The sequence below is a fragment of the Parasteatoda tepidariorum genome, chromosome 7 (genome assembly GCF_982258835.1).
Source record: "Parasteatoda tepidariorum strain Cologne lab strain chromosome 7, Ptep-v5.0, whole genome shotgun sequence".
Taxonomy (NCBI): domain Eukaryota; kingdom Metazoa; phylum Arthropoda; class Arachnida; order Araneae; family Theridiidae; genus Parasteatoda; species Parasteatoda tepidariorum.
The window spans coordinates 91704097-91721833 of NC_141761.1; the positions used below are offsets into that span (position 1 = coordinate 91704097).

Here is a 17737-nt window from a genome sequence, read left to right on the forward strand (position 1 = left end):
AAATCTTTACCACTTTTGGAATTAGAAAAAAATTTAAAGTATGTAAACTTTACTTTTACCCTAAATACAAAAAGTGCATCGTATTATAAAAGCCATGTTTTTCTCAAAAATAAAGTATCTTAAATTTAAGTAATGTCTTGTAGAGTTGAATATTCTAAATTTTTACTTTCAAATTATGCTAATTAATATGATTTAATTTTGTTGTTCAATAAATATTGTTACTTTATTTTGGTTATTTTTATATGATTTAAGAAATATTTGGATTTAGTGGTTAATGTTTTAGTATGTCTAATTTGAATAATTGAAAATAAAAATAATTAATTAAATTGATTAATCAAAATTTATTCTTGTAGGGAATAAAACAAATTAAATTATAATTTTTACGAGTTAGTTTTTCAAAAACTTTTAAGGTATTCTGCTTTATGAGATAATATATTTTAAAAATCCTTTCTTAAGAATTTTTTAAAACACATAAAAATTAAAAATGTATAAGCATTTTAATTTTTTTTTTTTTTTTGAAGTTGCTTGGACATAGTATTTTTGAGGAGGAATGACCGATTTTAAATTTCTTCTATTTGCAAAAGTAAAATGAAGCATTTATGCCTGCAATAATACGAATACTTAAGTTTTTTTAACTATACTAAATCATGTTTAGCTATTAAAAGCATATTCCAACGTTGTATATTAGGGGAAAAAAAAGAAAACATAATTAAAATAGTGAGAAAAAATGAAATTTCCTCGAATTATTTTCTTTCTTAATCTATTTTTTTTGTTTTAATCTTTTAATCACGAATAATTATATGTTTAACATACTTTTCTTATTATTGCTCCCAATTATGTCCATAAGAACATAAGTCCGTTGCTATAATTAATTTAGAGAAGATTTGTCTTGCTTTTAGTAAAAAAAAAATGAAAAAAATAATTATAAAATTGTTTATATTTTTGTATAATTACTTAGCCTTATTAAGAGAGGTTATTACTTTAAAGTAGAATTTTTAAGAAAAGAAAATTGTCAGTTTTGAGAGATTTTTTTTCAAAAGAATAAACTCTTTGAGTAATTGAGGAGAATTTATTTAAAACAGACGAAGACTCAAGCAATTCAATTAATTTAATTCAGTATGTTAAAAGTTTCAGTTTATTCACGAAAATTAATTTCAAAATCATAAGCTAATGAACTAATACTTAATGAATGTACTTAAATGACTGATGAAGCTCATTATCCGATTGTTAGCTAGTTTTCTCTAAGTATAAATAGTTCGTCTTCGGACTAAAATATATAATCTAGTATAGCAAAATATATTTTTACCATAGAAGTAGCAAAATTTTTATAGAATATCAAAAATAGAATTTTAAGAAATAAACAAATTGAAAGTATCTTTACAGTCATTGAATTTAAGAAAAAAGATATAAGATTTGAATTCATAGAGAATGTAAGATTTTAAGAAATGCTTTAATTAAGTAATTCAAAAAGATGTTTTGTAAACAAATTCTTGACATCTCTACACATTTAAAAAAATCGGAATCAAATTACGGTATAAAGTACCAGCACTTTGGATACATTACCCGTAAAATCCATTTGACCGTAAAATCCATATTTGCTGCAAAATATTATACCGTAATTTTTACACTAATGCCTTTTTAATTAATTATTCAGTGCTTTTAAGCTAATTATTACTGTAAAAATTGCGGTATATTAGAATTTTTGAATCATAACATGTTCCGGTAATAATGGATTCTAGGGTAAAAAGCAACAGCACCGCGAGTATGGGTACTTTTAACCGTAATTTGATTCAGAGAATTTTTTTACAATGCATACATTTCAGTGGTGTGTATTTAACTTTTTAAAAAAATGTACTGAATACTTAAATTGCTGCCAGAATTTTTCATATTTTTATTGGTATTTAATGTGTTTTATCATTAAATCAGATTAAGTGACACGTCAAGAAATACTTATTCGGTAATTTTTCTTAATATTTATTTTAAACACAAAAAATTTTTTGAAGCCAAATATTATTAATAAATTTAATCATTAAATAATAATCAGAAATAGAATTAATAATTAACTTTATGTTATTATTAATTCTATTTACGCCTCTCTAAGTAACTTGTGGCTAACTAACTAGCTTTAACTAACTTATGATAGCTGAGGATGCTTTGATATTTTTTAATCACGTGACTCACTTGAACAGTAGAAATTGTGACCTTGAATAACTTGGATTAACAGTGTTAGCCAATTAGAGGGATAGATAAATTAATTACAAATTTATTAGTGTTTAATATATTTTTTAAGCATTTATCCTATTGTTTTTAAAAATCATTTTTTCAGCATTTAAATTTAAATTTTCTCCCCACTTAAAAACCAAAATTAAATAGTTAAGTAAACGCTTACTCTATTAAATATAAATTGTTGTAGTTGTATCGAAGTTGTTATAATTTAATAGTTAAGTAAAAGTTTTTATTATTATATGCAAATGTTGTACTTATATCACAGTTTTTGTAGTTTAATAGTTAAGTAGAAGTTTACACTATTAAATACACATTGTTATAGTTGTTGTAATTTAATACTAAAGTAAAAGTTTACGCTATTAAATACAAAATGTAGTTGTATTTATTTTCAATTGTCAATTTTCAAAGTATATTTTCTATACTAAAATATAATCGATTAAGCGCCTTTTATATATTAAATGATAATTTTAAAAAAAGGCCTTAACAAAAGAGAACAAGAAGAAAGATTTCAAGTAAAATTTTCTTCGAAAAACTCGCTTTAATAGCCATATGAAATCCAAGTTATACTAACTTGTATTACATAGAAAACTTTTACGCGTCAGTTCCTTTTACGTTAAGCTTCTGTTAGTCAGAGCATGTGTAGCATCAATCAATAAACATCAGAAAAATGGATTTTTTTAGAAACATTGATTTCCATTATTTTATAACATGTTATTTACTATCTTTCGGAATTCTTTTACCTTGTAATTTATTTCCCTTTTGCTATTATAAAAGAGCAAGTTTATTAATTGAATCTAACATTTATTTTCCAAAATAAGAGTTGATCGGGAGCTTTAAGACATTTCAATCGCAATTAATAGTTGTGTTGTTAATTGATTAAATTTTGTTTTACATTTGCCTCAAAAATGCATAAATAGAAAATAACTGTCGACAGATTTCAAGCATCCAAAAACAAGCTCCCTATATCAAGATTTGCCAGAAGTGAATGGGGAAATACGATAAATAATCCATTCACGTCTTTAAAGTATTGAAAATGGTTGAAATGGCTGTTTTTGAGCACTTTTATTTACTATTTATATAATTTTAAGTGAATGAAGTATTTAGGCAGGCTATATCTCATCACTTTAGTTACTTGGGATTATTTATTTAATAGTCGTTAAGAGTTTTAAGCATGATATTTACCCTTTTCTACAATGCCATAATTTCTATACCATATTTGAGTTAATGAGCAAGTGTAGTTGTTGTTCATTCTACAATTCGGGAATACCAACGACTTAACAGAATGTTAATATTGAATTAAAACAAAACAATGCGCTTTATTATTTAATTTAAGACGACAGTAATTAAATTATAACAAACAAATAAAAACATGTAATTACTCTTATTAAATGTGCTGTACTAAAAATTTTGAAACTGAACTAACTTTTTTTTAAAGTTAAGAATATGAATTAACAAAAATTATACTTTTATTAGAGTATTCATTAAATATTTAAAATCTCCGAAAGAAGCGCTTGCTTAATACGATATGCGAAGTATTGAAAATCAATTTTAAAGAATTAACTTTCCGCTAAGGTAATTTTAATATCAAAACATCATAATCTATGCATAAGCTTTGAAAAGTGCGTGTGGTTCGAGAATCGTTTTTTTCCTCATAAAATACCAACTATTCTTTGTCAAATACATTTAAAACCACTTTTCTAAACAAGAGCTTAAATAACCATTGATTTTTAAAATCCCTTTTAGCGATATCATGTAAAGTATTAAAATAAATAATTCAAAAGTGTATATCAACAAGTATTGATCAAGGGATTGTGCTTTTGATCCTGACTGATGAAAAAATTAAATAATCCAATATAATTTAAAAATTCAGCATATTTTCGAAAAGATATAAATATTATTTCATTTGCTTGCATTAATAATTTGTTTGGAAGCTTATTATTATGAAGAGTAGTAAAAATACAGATTTGAATTTATTAGAAAAAAGTTAAGTGAAATTATGAATTATTAATGATCCTGATTCTCAATAATTCTAACAAATCAAAAGTATGTGCACATTAATATATTAAATGTAACATTGTATAGTGCAAAATCATAATATTAAAATAGGGTAAAATATTAAAAACGCTAACAACTGAAAAAGTAGTATTCTTAAAATAATTTTTTTGTAAGTTTCGATTTTGTTGCACGTTACAAAGAAAAAATTTTAGTAAAATTATCGCACCGTATGGTAATGACATTTTTAGTAAAAAACCGTAATTCTTATTTATAAAACCTAAATAACCATAATAGTTTAAACTATTCATTAGGAAATTTTTCCATTCATATGGTAACTGTTCATCGGAAATTCTGGTTTTCATAATTATTGTCCTTATAACCAAATATCAAGTAAAAATTACTCAACTGATAAGTAAATTGAACTGAATGGATACATTTTATGCCATGCTAGAGGTATCATGTTGAAATTACCAAATTTTACCACAATTACTAGATTTTATTACATATCGCAAAATTAAATTTTATTGTTAATTTTACAAAAACATTATCAAAGCTCTTCCGTAAAAATTATGGAACTCGTTGTTGTTCGCATAGAGCCAGAAATATGGTAAATTTTACAATTTTCTCGTAGTTCTAACCATACCTATCTCAGTGTACTTAGTTTTTATTGTTATACATATTTTTGCGTAATTACACAAACTTTTTTTTCTCAGCGGAGAATTTAATAAAGTTATCATAATTTTGATATTGAAATAATTTTTTTGCTGAAAACAAAATCAGTTCTCGATTACTCAGAAATAAAAATAAATCTGGATTATTAAGGATTTGAAAATAGATAAATTAACTATTCAATAAAAGGAAATTTTAAAAAGAAATAAAACTGCTTGGTTTATAATTTATCTGATAAGTCTTGTAAATTATTAGCAAAGCATTCAAATCAACTAAAGAAATCAACAACGCAAAAAAATACTAATATTAAAATAGCAAAAATATTAAGTTTTCATTCTACATTAGGGCACAAATTTTAGGGATAATTCAATGCCTAAAGATGCCAAGGAAAAGAATAATATTTGAAGCTACTCATGTACGTCTTTTGTTTTCAAACTGAAAAGTTCCACTTTTTACTACTCATTAGCAATATATTTATTATATTTACAACTTTTATTCAAAAAACAAAATAATTCTTAATTGTTGTCATTTAAAGTAAACTTCAGTCGACTCCAAATTAGCGCTAAACCTTCGCTTCAATTGTTATGCATATATCCAATGCTATCCAATCAAACGAAATCAAGCAAATATACTTTTAATTATGATAGTCACTTATTTTCTTTTCCTGTTTACTTCATTTATGCTGAACCAGTAATTTACCTTTGAATGTAAATGCAATAAACAAGGCTAAGGTATTACTTGTGATAAAATTGTTATTATAAGAGTTTAACTTTTGATTAAATGTTAAGATTATTATAAGAGTTTAACTTTTGATCAAAAGTTAAGAATTAAACTTTTGATTAAATCTTGAGAGATCAATTTTGCATTTTAGGACATTTTGGCTGACTATTGGAATTTAAATATAGGGATTTTAAATTATTATGAAAATTAATTTACTTCATTTATTATCTCTATTTGATTAGGTTTATAATTTGGTGATATGGTTTGAAAAGCTTTTATTTTCCCGCGTATTATGCTTATCTTTTACGATGTTTACCGTAATATGTGTAGCAAGAATTTCTTACGAAATTAAAAAGCAGATGAAAAATCAGAGATTTTTAAAGAGGAAAAAATTAATCAGAATAATATCAAATAAACACCCGACTTAGAAAAGTTAAGAAATTCTTGCATCACATGGACGGTAGTCTTTTGGAAACCATAATAACGTCAAATAAACCACCAACTTTTCACATATTTTATCAAAGAAATTATAAATAGACATTCATCGTCAGTATTTAAACAACCATAAGAACAAGAAATAAACCACCGATTTTTTATGTGCTTTCTTAAAATAATTTTTTGCGAAATTTTTTTTAACGCATTTTAAAATAAGATTTGTATTAATTGAATATAATATCTGCAAAACTAATTGATACAATATGAACGTCTTACTTTTTAAAGCATAACCATAGAAACTTGGCTTTTATTTTAAAATTTTCGTTTAAAGTATTTATTTTTATATTTTTTTGATAGTTTTTTTAAACATTACGCATAATTTTATCCAATACTTCTTCATCTCAGTAAATTTCGTACTGTGTACAGCTAGAGAGAAACGTTCACCCAAATCTGTTAATCTAAACTAAGAAAAACTATGGTCAAAACTAACGAAATGTGAAAAAATTTACAGTTAATTTACTGTTTTTCTAGCTAAGTAAGAACATCAAAAATTCTTGGCAATTTTTATCGAAGCATTTTGGTAATGGTTTAGGTAAAATTAAAAACAAAACATGGTTTTATAATGTGTAATAAGATTTTGTAAATGTGAAAAAATTTGGTAATTTTGTTATGATACCTTAGAGCAAGAAATAAAAATCCTGTAAAAGGTTAAATAGATTTTTCAGTTTCGCATTTTTTATTGAATGTGTGGCCAAGAGCCATAATTTTAAAAACCAGAATTTCCGGAAAACCGTTACCATATGAACGGAAAAACTATCGAATAAAATGATTTAAATATTATATACTTCGTTTTTATCAAATTGAATTTTTTTTTACCAGAAATATTACCATATAGTACGGTTATTTTAACAGAAATTTTCGCTATGCGTCAAAAAAAGAGTTGTCTGTTGGGAAGAAAAATTACAATAGGGTAAAAAAAAATATGTCTAGAACAATATCAATAACTTTCACAAGGGTTGCAAATTAATGATACTTAGCTGCAGAAACTTCTTGATCAAATAATTACGGTAAAAAGTAAGGACACTATTCGGAACTGAAAATCTATTTTTACCGGAACTATTTACAGAATAAAAAATCTGATATATCGTAATCTAATTAAGAGTCACACACACTAATTAAATAAAAATTACTGCAAATATTAAAAATTATGGTATAATATTATATGGTAAAAAATAAATTTTACTGAAATACAGATTTTACGGATTTTTTTCTCCGAGTGCATGATTAATAAAACTTATTATTTAAGTTATCAGTAAAATACTGCACAGATTACCCACAATAATGATCACTGTCAAAACTTTTGAACATTGAGAAATCAAACTCTGGACCTTCGCTTAATTAGGACGACGTTCTAACCAACTGAAAAAATTGGTCATTTGGTTTCTACGAATATAAAGAAATGCTATGAATTACAACAGAAACGGGAAAAAGTATTAACCGTATTGGAAAACTGGATATGAAAGGAGAAATATTACATATATGAAAAATAACTTAAGAGTTTTGAACATTATTTTAGCCTTACTTTAAGCAATCTATAAAGAAGTGACATTCGACGATGATCGTTCATAAATCTTTGCTTCAGATAATATTTGTCTTTCTCATTCTCAGATGCTTCGAAAAACATTGAAGAAGCGTGACTTTTACGAAGAATTTATCACGCATGTAGTTTAACGGAAACAAAAAGGAAGAAATGGGAAGAAACTTGAAGAAACATTGCGGAAAAGAAAATAGTAACCTTATAAAGGTAGATATTAGATTATAATTACTCACGGAATATTTATTTCTCTTGTAAGCAAACACGAAATTAAATGTTAAATTTTATTGTATCATTTTTGTATCACCCAAATAACTGTAGAGGCAAAAATTTGAGATTTTTAATTTAGAAATTATCTTATTGAGGTTTATGCGTGTATTATGCATTAAAACATGGCATAAATACAGAAAAAGTTGAAAATTTTTTTTCTATCAATCTATATATATATATATATATATATATATATATATATATATATATATATATATATATATATATATATATATATTAGTTTCAATTTTTTTATTCTCAAATATTTTTAAATTTGTAAATATATATTGAAAAATACTATTTTTTCCACTTTTAAAAAATCTTGAAATCTTCGTCCTTGTTTTCTCTACATTTTTAAGATCCTATATTTATCTTCTTTCTAGATTTCTACTTCCCTCTATATTTTTGTGTATTTTAATCCTGCGATAAGCCTCCCTCTATATCCTTTTTGAGAATATGCATTTGACTCAAAAATGAGCGTATGCTTTTTCAATTTTCGATACATGTGTATTTCAAATTTGATTATTATTTTTTTTTCTGAGATCTCTTTGCTCAGACTTGAAAAATCTTGTTTACAGCGTATTAGCAATGCAAAACTTTTAAGGCTTTTTTTAATAAAACCATAGTGATTCGTATAAATTAATGTTAACATTTTAAAGTAATTAGTTGGTTTAAAATGTGAATTATTTATGTAATCTTAAATTTTTAAACTTTAATTAGAAAGAAATTTAAATAAATATGCGAAACTTAGGCTTGAAAACAAACTATCTACTTTATACAATTCAATCAAATTTAAAATTTTAAAATTGTTTATTTTGCAAATTGTCTTAGAAAAGTAAAACTGATGGGAATATTTTAAAACATGTACTCATTTAGCTGAGAAAAGCATTGACATTTAGAACCAAGTCAAGTTGGAAATATGTTATAGATATAAATAAAAATTCAGAAACGTATATTATAAGCATATTTTCCTGTTTCTTTCATTTAGATAAGCACATTATGATAACTTGTTCTTTTTTAAGTAGCTTAATAAACAATTATTTAAAGTTTTGACTACCACACTATTAGCTCTAACCTGTGCAAAAATATATTTATTTGGTTTGCGTTTGTGGTGAACCAAGATCAAATTGGGTATTGTTAGGTAATGGAAAACCAAACTGAAGTTTTCCAATAAATTGGAGGATTTAAAACAACCATATTGTGTGAATAAAGCAACCTGGCTTAATTTTTAATGCCCTAAATGAGTTTGCAAATTAAAATAGTAATTTTGATTTTTTTTAATAAAGCTCTATCTCTGTTTCTGTCTTGCAGTAAGGAAAAAAACATCCATATTCTATGAACATTGGTAGTTAAGAATAAATAATCAAGTTTCAGTTTAAAAAAAGCTCTTTTTTCAAAAAAAGAATTCCGTATATGTGAGGTAACGAAGGGTATTCCGTATTTGGTAAGTGAACGATAAAAAAAATTATAATTATTGCTTGTGATAAAAGATATTAATCTTTAATAACTTCAGTAAAAGTTTGTTCACAAATAATCCTTTAAAAAGTTTGAAAACATAGCCTTATGATTAAAAACCAATTGTAAGGCAGGCTGTATAAACTAGCTGACTGAAATAGCGTGTTGGGGTCATTGGATAAATCACGCAGCATTTCTGTATATTTGTTGTCTAATTCTCACGCAATTCACTCATTTGTTATAACCGTGGAATCATTAGACTTATCCGCAAACAATACAAATTTTAATTAAAATTTATTTAAAAAAATAGCTTATTAATAGCTTAGAATATTGCATTCCACTAGGAAGACTTTAAGTACCAATACTTTGTTTCCCAAAAAAATATGTTTCATTAATTTAAAAACTCATCCTCATGAGCACATATTCATGATTATCTTAGACAAATCAAAAAGTATTTCTGTCTCTTGCAATTTGGTGAAATCCAAATTTTATTTAAATCTGTTGATTTGTCCTGGCAATCATTGAGAGAATCCAAATTTTTACTTATTTGAAACACAGGTTTTAAAAAAAGAGCTTCATGAATAACTGTATCTTTTTCACACATTATTGTGGTGGCTCAGGGGATAGAGCGTTTGCCACCAAATGAGGCAGCTTATGTTTGAATCCCAGCCATGGCAGGTCGATACGAAGTCCGCATTCGGCTCGAAACGACCACAGTGCTGACGTAAAATATCCTCAGTGGTAGACGGCACATGGGTTAGAATCTCCTTACCATCGGGCTAAACGTAGGAGGTTTCTCATCTCTATCTAACGCTAATGTGGGTTAATTCCATTAAAAAGTTCATGAAGGTTACTTTGTCACAATACTTGATGTAGGAGTCCCCTTGTCTTCTTGGTTTTGTTTGGAATTATAAGGCTGTGTAACTCAGAATTGGGTCAGCTGTTCAATACCGGCTATAAAGTATTAAATATCAGGGGTTCTAAAATTTTAACAAAATGAATACCTAAGACTTTTAAGTCGAATACATGTTTTGAACGTAATTTTATGCATTTTAAGGACCAAAGGCATTGATATGCTAATATTGAGACACACTATTATTATATAACTATTTTAATGAACAGGGCACCATTATTTTGAAATACCAATCTTCTTGAAATAATTCTCAGCTTCTGAACAGTTATTAGCAAATCTTACTGTCGGAAACATGCTAAGAACTTCACTATTATTATTAAGAATAAAAACAATAATTTTATATTATTGTTAATATCAGTATGTTCATACAATTCAACTATTTTCCTGAAAATAAGAAAATATCTATAAACATAATGTAATTACAATTTTTATTATACATTCATTAAACATAAAATGTAATGTCCTCAGGAATTTCCTCATTCTTTTTATGAATTTACGAACAGAGGGATATGTTTTTATATTGTTTTTTATTCTTGTATTACAAACAAAAGAGTTTACTCAAGAAATAATTACTTTTTCTGATGAAAGGGCCCCTAAACTGTGATGCACGTAGCAAAACTTTTCTTTTGTGTAAGTCTGTCACGATGCAAAAGAAAAAAAATATTTTGTGTCTTTGAATATTTAATAAAAAACAAATAACGAACATCGGGGTGACATTGTCTTGGTACTTGGACAAGTGTTTTGAAAATATGCTTGAGAAGAAAAAGACATTATTAGTTGGCAAATAATTGTCAAACCGTCACAAACCGTTGGCAAACCGTCAAAACAATAAATTTCTAATTTTAAAATAATATCTCAATTCTTATCACCTACCCTCTTTAGATGTTTAGTTTTAAAAAGGAATTTATTTTAAAATTTGGATTGTTTAAAAAATAACTAGCTAATTAATAATAATATGAAACTCATGATGTGTGTCTTTAAAACATTAATCAAAAAATCTAGAAAAATTCTTTTGAATGTCAGAGCAATGCATCTAATATAAGCAGCGTAAAACGCAAGTTCTCTAAAGTTTGCAAATATATTTCTTTTTATTTAAAAACAAATTGTCAAAAATTTATTGCGCGAATTCATTAAGTATTATATTCGTTTCGCGTTTAATAAGTTTGATTCTTATTAATAAGTTTCACCCATTGATCTTTTTAGCTTATATTCTAAACACTGGTCTGAAAAACAAGATCTAATCTTTTAAGTATCCACATCAAGATATTCAAATTATTTTTCTTCATGGCGGGTGTAGAAAATACATTTTTCAATTTCAAACTTATAACAATATCATTTACACTCACACACACGCACATATATAAATAACACACACACCATATATATATATATATATATATATATATATATATATATATATATATATATATATATATATATATATATATATATATATATATATATATATATATATATATATATATATATATATATATATATATATATATATATATATATATATATATAAACAAATTATATTATATAATACACAAATTATATATATATATATATATATACAAAATGAAAAACATGAATAAAATAAAAATAAAAAACTAAATGGTAGAGAAACAAGAATGGTAAAAGCAAATAGTCGTTGTCAAGACACATCTAATTGCCATAAATAATGCGATATTTCTGAATAAAGAATAATTATTCTAAGATAAAAATTATTCTTATATGTGTCGATATCGCAAAAAACCTTATGTTGTAAAAAATCATGAAATAAAAGAAAAATGTAAAAGGAAATCAAACTAATATATATATATTAATATATATATATATATATATATATATATATATATATATATATATATATATATATATATATATATATATATATATATATATATATATATATATATATATATATATATATATATATATATATATATATATATATATATATCGAAGAATAATCACTTCTAAACATTGGCGTTAATATACAATTTGTTGTTTGTTCACGAAATATTTTCTTAAAGCATTCAAAAGTGTCTTTAAAATGTATATATACAGCACATCGAATATCTGCAATACAAAAACTTTAAACATTTTACATAAAAAAACACAATGTGTATTCTTTCTTGCATCAAATTTGAATTTGTTTTACTGTCTTCAGATAAAAAAAAAAAAAAAAAAGCAAGAAACAATTTGTATTGTTTCTAAACCAGCATGGAGTATACAATGTGTTTCAGGATTGGGAAAAAAACAAATACAAAATCGAAGAATCCTTCAGACAGACGAAGTCTGGCGTACGAAATATTTGATTTTCAAATTCAGTCATGAAAAAGAAGAAATTTTGTTTAACTTTGGTAGTAAACTCAGTTTGACAAAATAAGAAAAAAATACAGTCGATGTATTATATTGATTGAGAAATTGGTAGGGGAAAAATATTTTAAAATAAGCAAAAAACTTGGCTTTCATTTATTTTATAAACAATACATCTTTTTTTATTACTAAACATAAGTTTGAAAAAAGATGCTTTGAATACTTTAATTTGTAACAATTTTAATTATTTATTCACAAAACCGGAAATTGAATGTATCATATTATGTTAAGAAATTTTGAAGGTTATAATTTCGCAAAAGTGTTATTCACACAATTTATTCAGTTATTTTTTTTCTATTTCTCACATTGTTTGAACAAATCATAAAACATTTTTCGAAATAAAAGTCATAAAATGTAAATACATATCATGCATATTTTTATTTCCTTCAATATTATGTATTTATATTTGATTTATATTTTTTACTCATTGCTGAGTTTTACCTTTTATTATTATTTGCTTTTTAATTAACATTAATTATTTACATAAATAAATAATAGACTTGAAGGAACAAAGGTCACCGTGATGTTTTTTATTTGCGTATCCATACTCAGCTTCATTTATGATGTAAATTACGAACACAAAAATTGCAATCACGAATTGTATTCATTTGCTAAACTATTTCGCTTCTGTAAAGAAATTAATTAACTTAAACTTTTTCGATATTTTATGCTTTTATTTATTATTTTTGGATTTTACTGTAAATTGAAAAGTTTAGAAAAACTAGTGCTTTAAAAAGGAACTCTTAACTCAAAGTATTGATTATTTAACGATTTTTACTATTTTTTATTTTTAACGGCAGCAGTGAAATTAAAACCCTTTGACTCAAAATTTTCAATAAACATCTTTTCATACTTTTTCATTGTTTTGTAACATTTTGGTCTAAATATGTAAGAAGTATTATACATTGCATTTTAACAATTTATGGATATGAAATACAACATGAAAAACCTTAGTCTTTTCTTGCATTAAAGGTAATATAATAAAAAAAAACACGGCTCACTTCCAAACAATAATTTTTCAAATTTAAATTCATTTGCAGTTATTTAGATATAATAATTATATAAATTATTCACCATTAAAATTACTTTTATTTACGAAACCAATTATTAATAAATTTTTGAATATGAATGAAAAAAATTCAAGCTGCTCTTTTTTGCATTTTATATTTTAGTACAAACATAACTACGATAATTAAACAGAATAATTGATTATTGAATAATGAATTTAATAATTGATTTACTGTTTTTTATAATTTAAAAATACCAAAATATATTTTTGCCTGTAATTAAAGCGTCAGAAAAATGAAATATGAAAGAGACACTAGTGTCTCGTCTGCGTCAAAGGGTTACTATGTTTTAAACTCTTTTAATTCAAAACATTGATTACTTAAGAACTTCCAAAATTTATTAAGTGGTCCCACCATATTATTTAGATGTTCAATCTCATAAAGCAGTTTACTATTTAAAATTGATTTGTCAAATTTATTTGCTAAATTAAAACATAAGGGAACTTAAAACTTAATTGATAATGTATACCGTAAATCCATCATGAATTAATTTGCTTTCATATGAGCGACAATTGATCGAATAATTTTAATTTTTTCATCGTTTGCTAAACATACAAATAAGGTAATGAGATAAACTGTACAAAAGATCAAAAGAGGAAGTATTCAAAAACAAATTATTAAAAAAAATGCTAGATTTTTCCAAAATCATGCCTATTCTGTAAAAAAAAGTGTCCGTAAATTGAGAAAAAATGCGTCGAAAGAGCTTTAAAACAAACGATAGTCGAATTTGAAAACCTCAAAATTGAAACACCATATACTACTTTTTACCAAAATGCTTTAGTCCCATAGTGGTGAGAGAAATATGAGAGACAGATGTTTGCTAGCTGCTGGCAGGATTCGAACGAGTGACCTCCAAGATCGTAGTGAGAAGCTCTAACCACCATAGTTGCACAACTTATTCCAGGAAAAGGCAGAGGGCGTTATGTTTTTCATTTTTTAGAAATTTTTAAGATATAGAGAAATACCGACCTGCTGACTGAGCTATTGGGACCATATTTTCCAAATTGCAACACTTTGTCCCTTTTAAATTGGAAATTAGTAGTTCAAGTTGCTACTGTCTGAACCAACACATAAATTTTAAAAAGAAATTTTTAAAACATGACATTAAAAAAGTTTAATCCGATATCTTATCGTTATTTCCAGATCACTGTACTCTAATACCAAAACATCAACAGCCATCATCCTTATTATTGTACAGAAGATGATGCTTCATAAATGAATAAAAGTATCAAGAATAAAAAGATCATAACTTTATACGGTTTTTAAGGATATACTTTTATTTTAAAATCTCTTCTTATTACTTTTCGTTTTCATATTTTACTGCTTCTATCAGATAAGTCACCTTTCTTTACCTTACTTAGATGGGTTTTATTTTCTTGCAGAATTTTGTTTGCTTTTTTCCGATTTAATTGGGAATTTTAAGTGCTATGTTTATGGAAACGAAAAACAATGGCAGATGAAGAGGACACAAAGTGCAAAACACGTACTTCCTCCTGGTATAGCTGGAATATAATTTTTAAAATTAGTTCCAATTACAAGAACCGGGCTGTGACTAACTATGCCAATGGCAACCTAAGCACATCGTCGACTGCAGTGAGCGTAACTAAGGAATGATACGAGAATATTTCCCGTTGTATGTAAACGACATTAGTACTATGCAATGCAAAAACATTGTTCCAATATCTGGAAATTTACGAGTGCAATTAAATTTACTTCCAAGTAAATCAATTTATATTAAATCGATTCGGTCAATATTTTACAAATAAATATGCGTACTTCAAATGCTCACCATTTTAATAATTTCCATTATAATTTTAAGATTTTAAATGCCATTAATTACAATTGTTTACATATGTTACAAAAATCGAAAATAATTTCACAAATAAAATTTGACTATATGGTAAAATATTCAGGATCAAACTACGGTTAAATAAAAAGCATTGATATCCAGGGTGCATCATACGTAGAATCCTTTTTACTGTAAAATCCATTTTTGTGATAAAATTTCAGGACGTAATTTTTGCAGTAATATTAATTTAATTACAATGATTCAATGATTTTACAGGAAATATTACTGTAAAAATTACTGTGTATCAGATATTTTTGGTAAGGGAAATTTTACGATAAAAATTGACTCTATTGTTCACCTTATGTTATAGGCTTAAAAAGTTCTGAAGGTATAGTCAATTAGCCAAAAATTTAAATTAACATAAAGAGTTCCAAACTTTGGACTGTCCTCCTGACCAAATTTTTGTGACCATATTTCCCAAATTCTAGCTGCCTCCTATCTTTTGAAGCTCAAAATCCGAATATGTTTATTTAAATAAAATACATTTAAGATAAGGCGAAATACGCAAAAATTGAAATTAACATTACGGGGTCCAAACTGTAGGGGTCATATTTCCCAGATTGCTGCTAACTCCTATAATTCGGTGATCAAAAATACGAATCCGTTGAAAAAAAAGTATATTTATTCAGAGAAAGTGCATTTATATCTCATTCTGTAACATAAAATGACGTTTGCACTAATTAGTCAACATATTTGAGGTAACCCCTTCGAATCGATAAAAATGAGCCCTAGAACGCGATGAACCGATCATTAGATCAAAAGTTACTCAGGCTGGTCCATTTTCATTTCGAGCACTGGAATTAAACTGGCGAAATTATTTAAATTATTGAAAAATATTGACTATGGGTTCACATTTGACTCTGTTATTCAAATTTATGCAGGTAATGTTTTATTTATGATTATTTAGGTAGTAACCATATTTCATTGAATTGGGACACATTAGCTCATATTACAAACAAGACAAATTTGTTTCATTCTTATTATATTACTAAACTGCAAACCCTATATTGCCGAATTTAGGTTTTCGCTCCACTGCAGAAACGGGATAATAATGTAATTATTTTTAAGAAATACAATTATGTCAATTAGTAATAGTGCGTTTTGAGGGCTAAAAAACTATTACCACAATACCTATATTATTCTATTAGTTTCCTATTGTCACAATGCCACAAGAAGAAGAAAGTAATTCAGGTAAAATTACTCTACTTTTATAGTAATAACATTCCTGGTTGAAAGATGAAATTTAATTCTGGTTATAAAACCAAAATATACGGTATTTAAACCATTCATTTGGTAGTTTTTTCGTTCGTATAGTAATGGTTAACGGAAATTCTGGTTTTCAAAATCGTAGTTTTTACTACCGCACGTTTAATAAAATTACTAAATTTAAAAATAAATTTTACCGAGTAAATTTTTGTGCCTTGTTCTAAGGTATCATGATGAAATTACCAAATTTTACCACATTTACTATTAACAACATGGTAAAAAAACATTGTATTGTTAATTTTACAAAATACCAATGGTCTTCAATAAAAATTCACGTGCCACTTCATGTTTTTATAGAAAAGCATTGTAAATTTTACCATATCCTGGTAATTTTGACCATACACTTTGTTTCATTATACTAGTACGCAGGAAATTTAATGCCGAGCTGATAAATCTGTATACAAATGAAACGAGGTAGCTTGAAGGTGCAAAACTTAAAATCAGGATACCAGTTGGGGTCCAATGTGATTGGTATGTTAATACATGCAGCCTGATGCAGTGGAAGAATATCAGAAGGGAATAAAGCTCGCTAAGTTCAAAAGCGTTGGCTGTGTACGTCGTATTTATGTGAAAGTTATTGCGCCCTGAGCATAAATTCAAGAGACGTCAAGTCATTGTCGTAATGTGATATTTCCAACAGGCAATTCTGAAAATGACGTCTTAATCCGAAGTCGAATCCTTAAGAACTGTGTCGAAAGATCAAAGTGATAATGGGCTAGCTACACTGTAAAAGTTTTGGATCAAATTATGGTAAATAGTGCTGGTACTTAGGGTTCCGATACGTTTTATCGTTAAATCCTATATTAATGGAACATGTTACGGAACAAAAAATCTGACAAACTGTAACTTTTTACATTAATAATTGCATTAAAAGTTTTGAATCACTTTGAAAC

At 25.9% G+C, this 17737-nt stretch overlaps 1 protein-coding gene and 1 long non-coding RNA gene across 3 annotated transcripts in view; one reads left to right on the forward strand and one right to left on the reverse strand.

Annotated features, from left to right (window-relative positions):
• The window catches only part of LOC139425993 (uncharacterized), a 46914-nt gene extending 29277 nt beyond the window's left edge, over positions 1–17637 (forward strand). For both annotated transcript variants that reach the window (XR_015435610.1, XR_011637223.2), the window contains exons 2-3: positions 7714–7849; positions 15112–17637. This is a non-coding gene — a long non-coding RNA (uncharacterized LOC139425993). The remainder of the gene's footprint in view (positions 1–7713; positions 7850–15111) is intronic.
• LOC107442027 (regulator of G protein signaling 7-binding protein A) overlaps positions 1–17737 on the reverse strand; it is a 48152-nt gene that overhangs the window by 27469 nt on the left and 2946 nt on the right. The window lies entirely within an intron of this gene.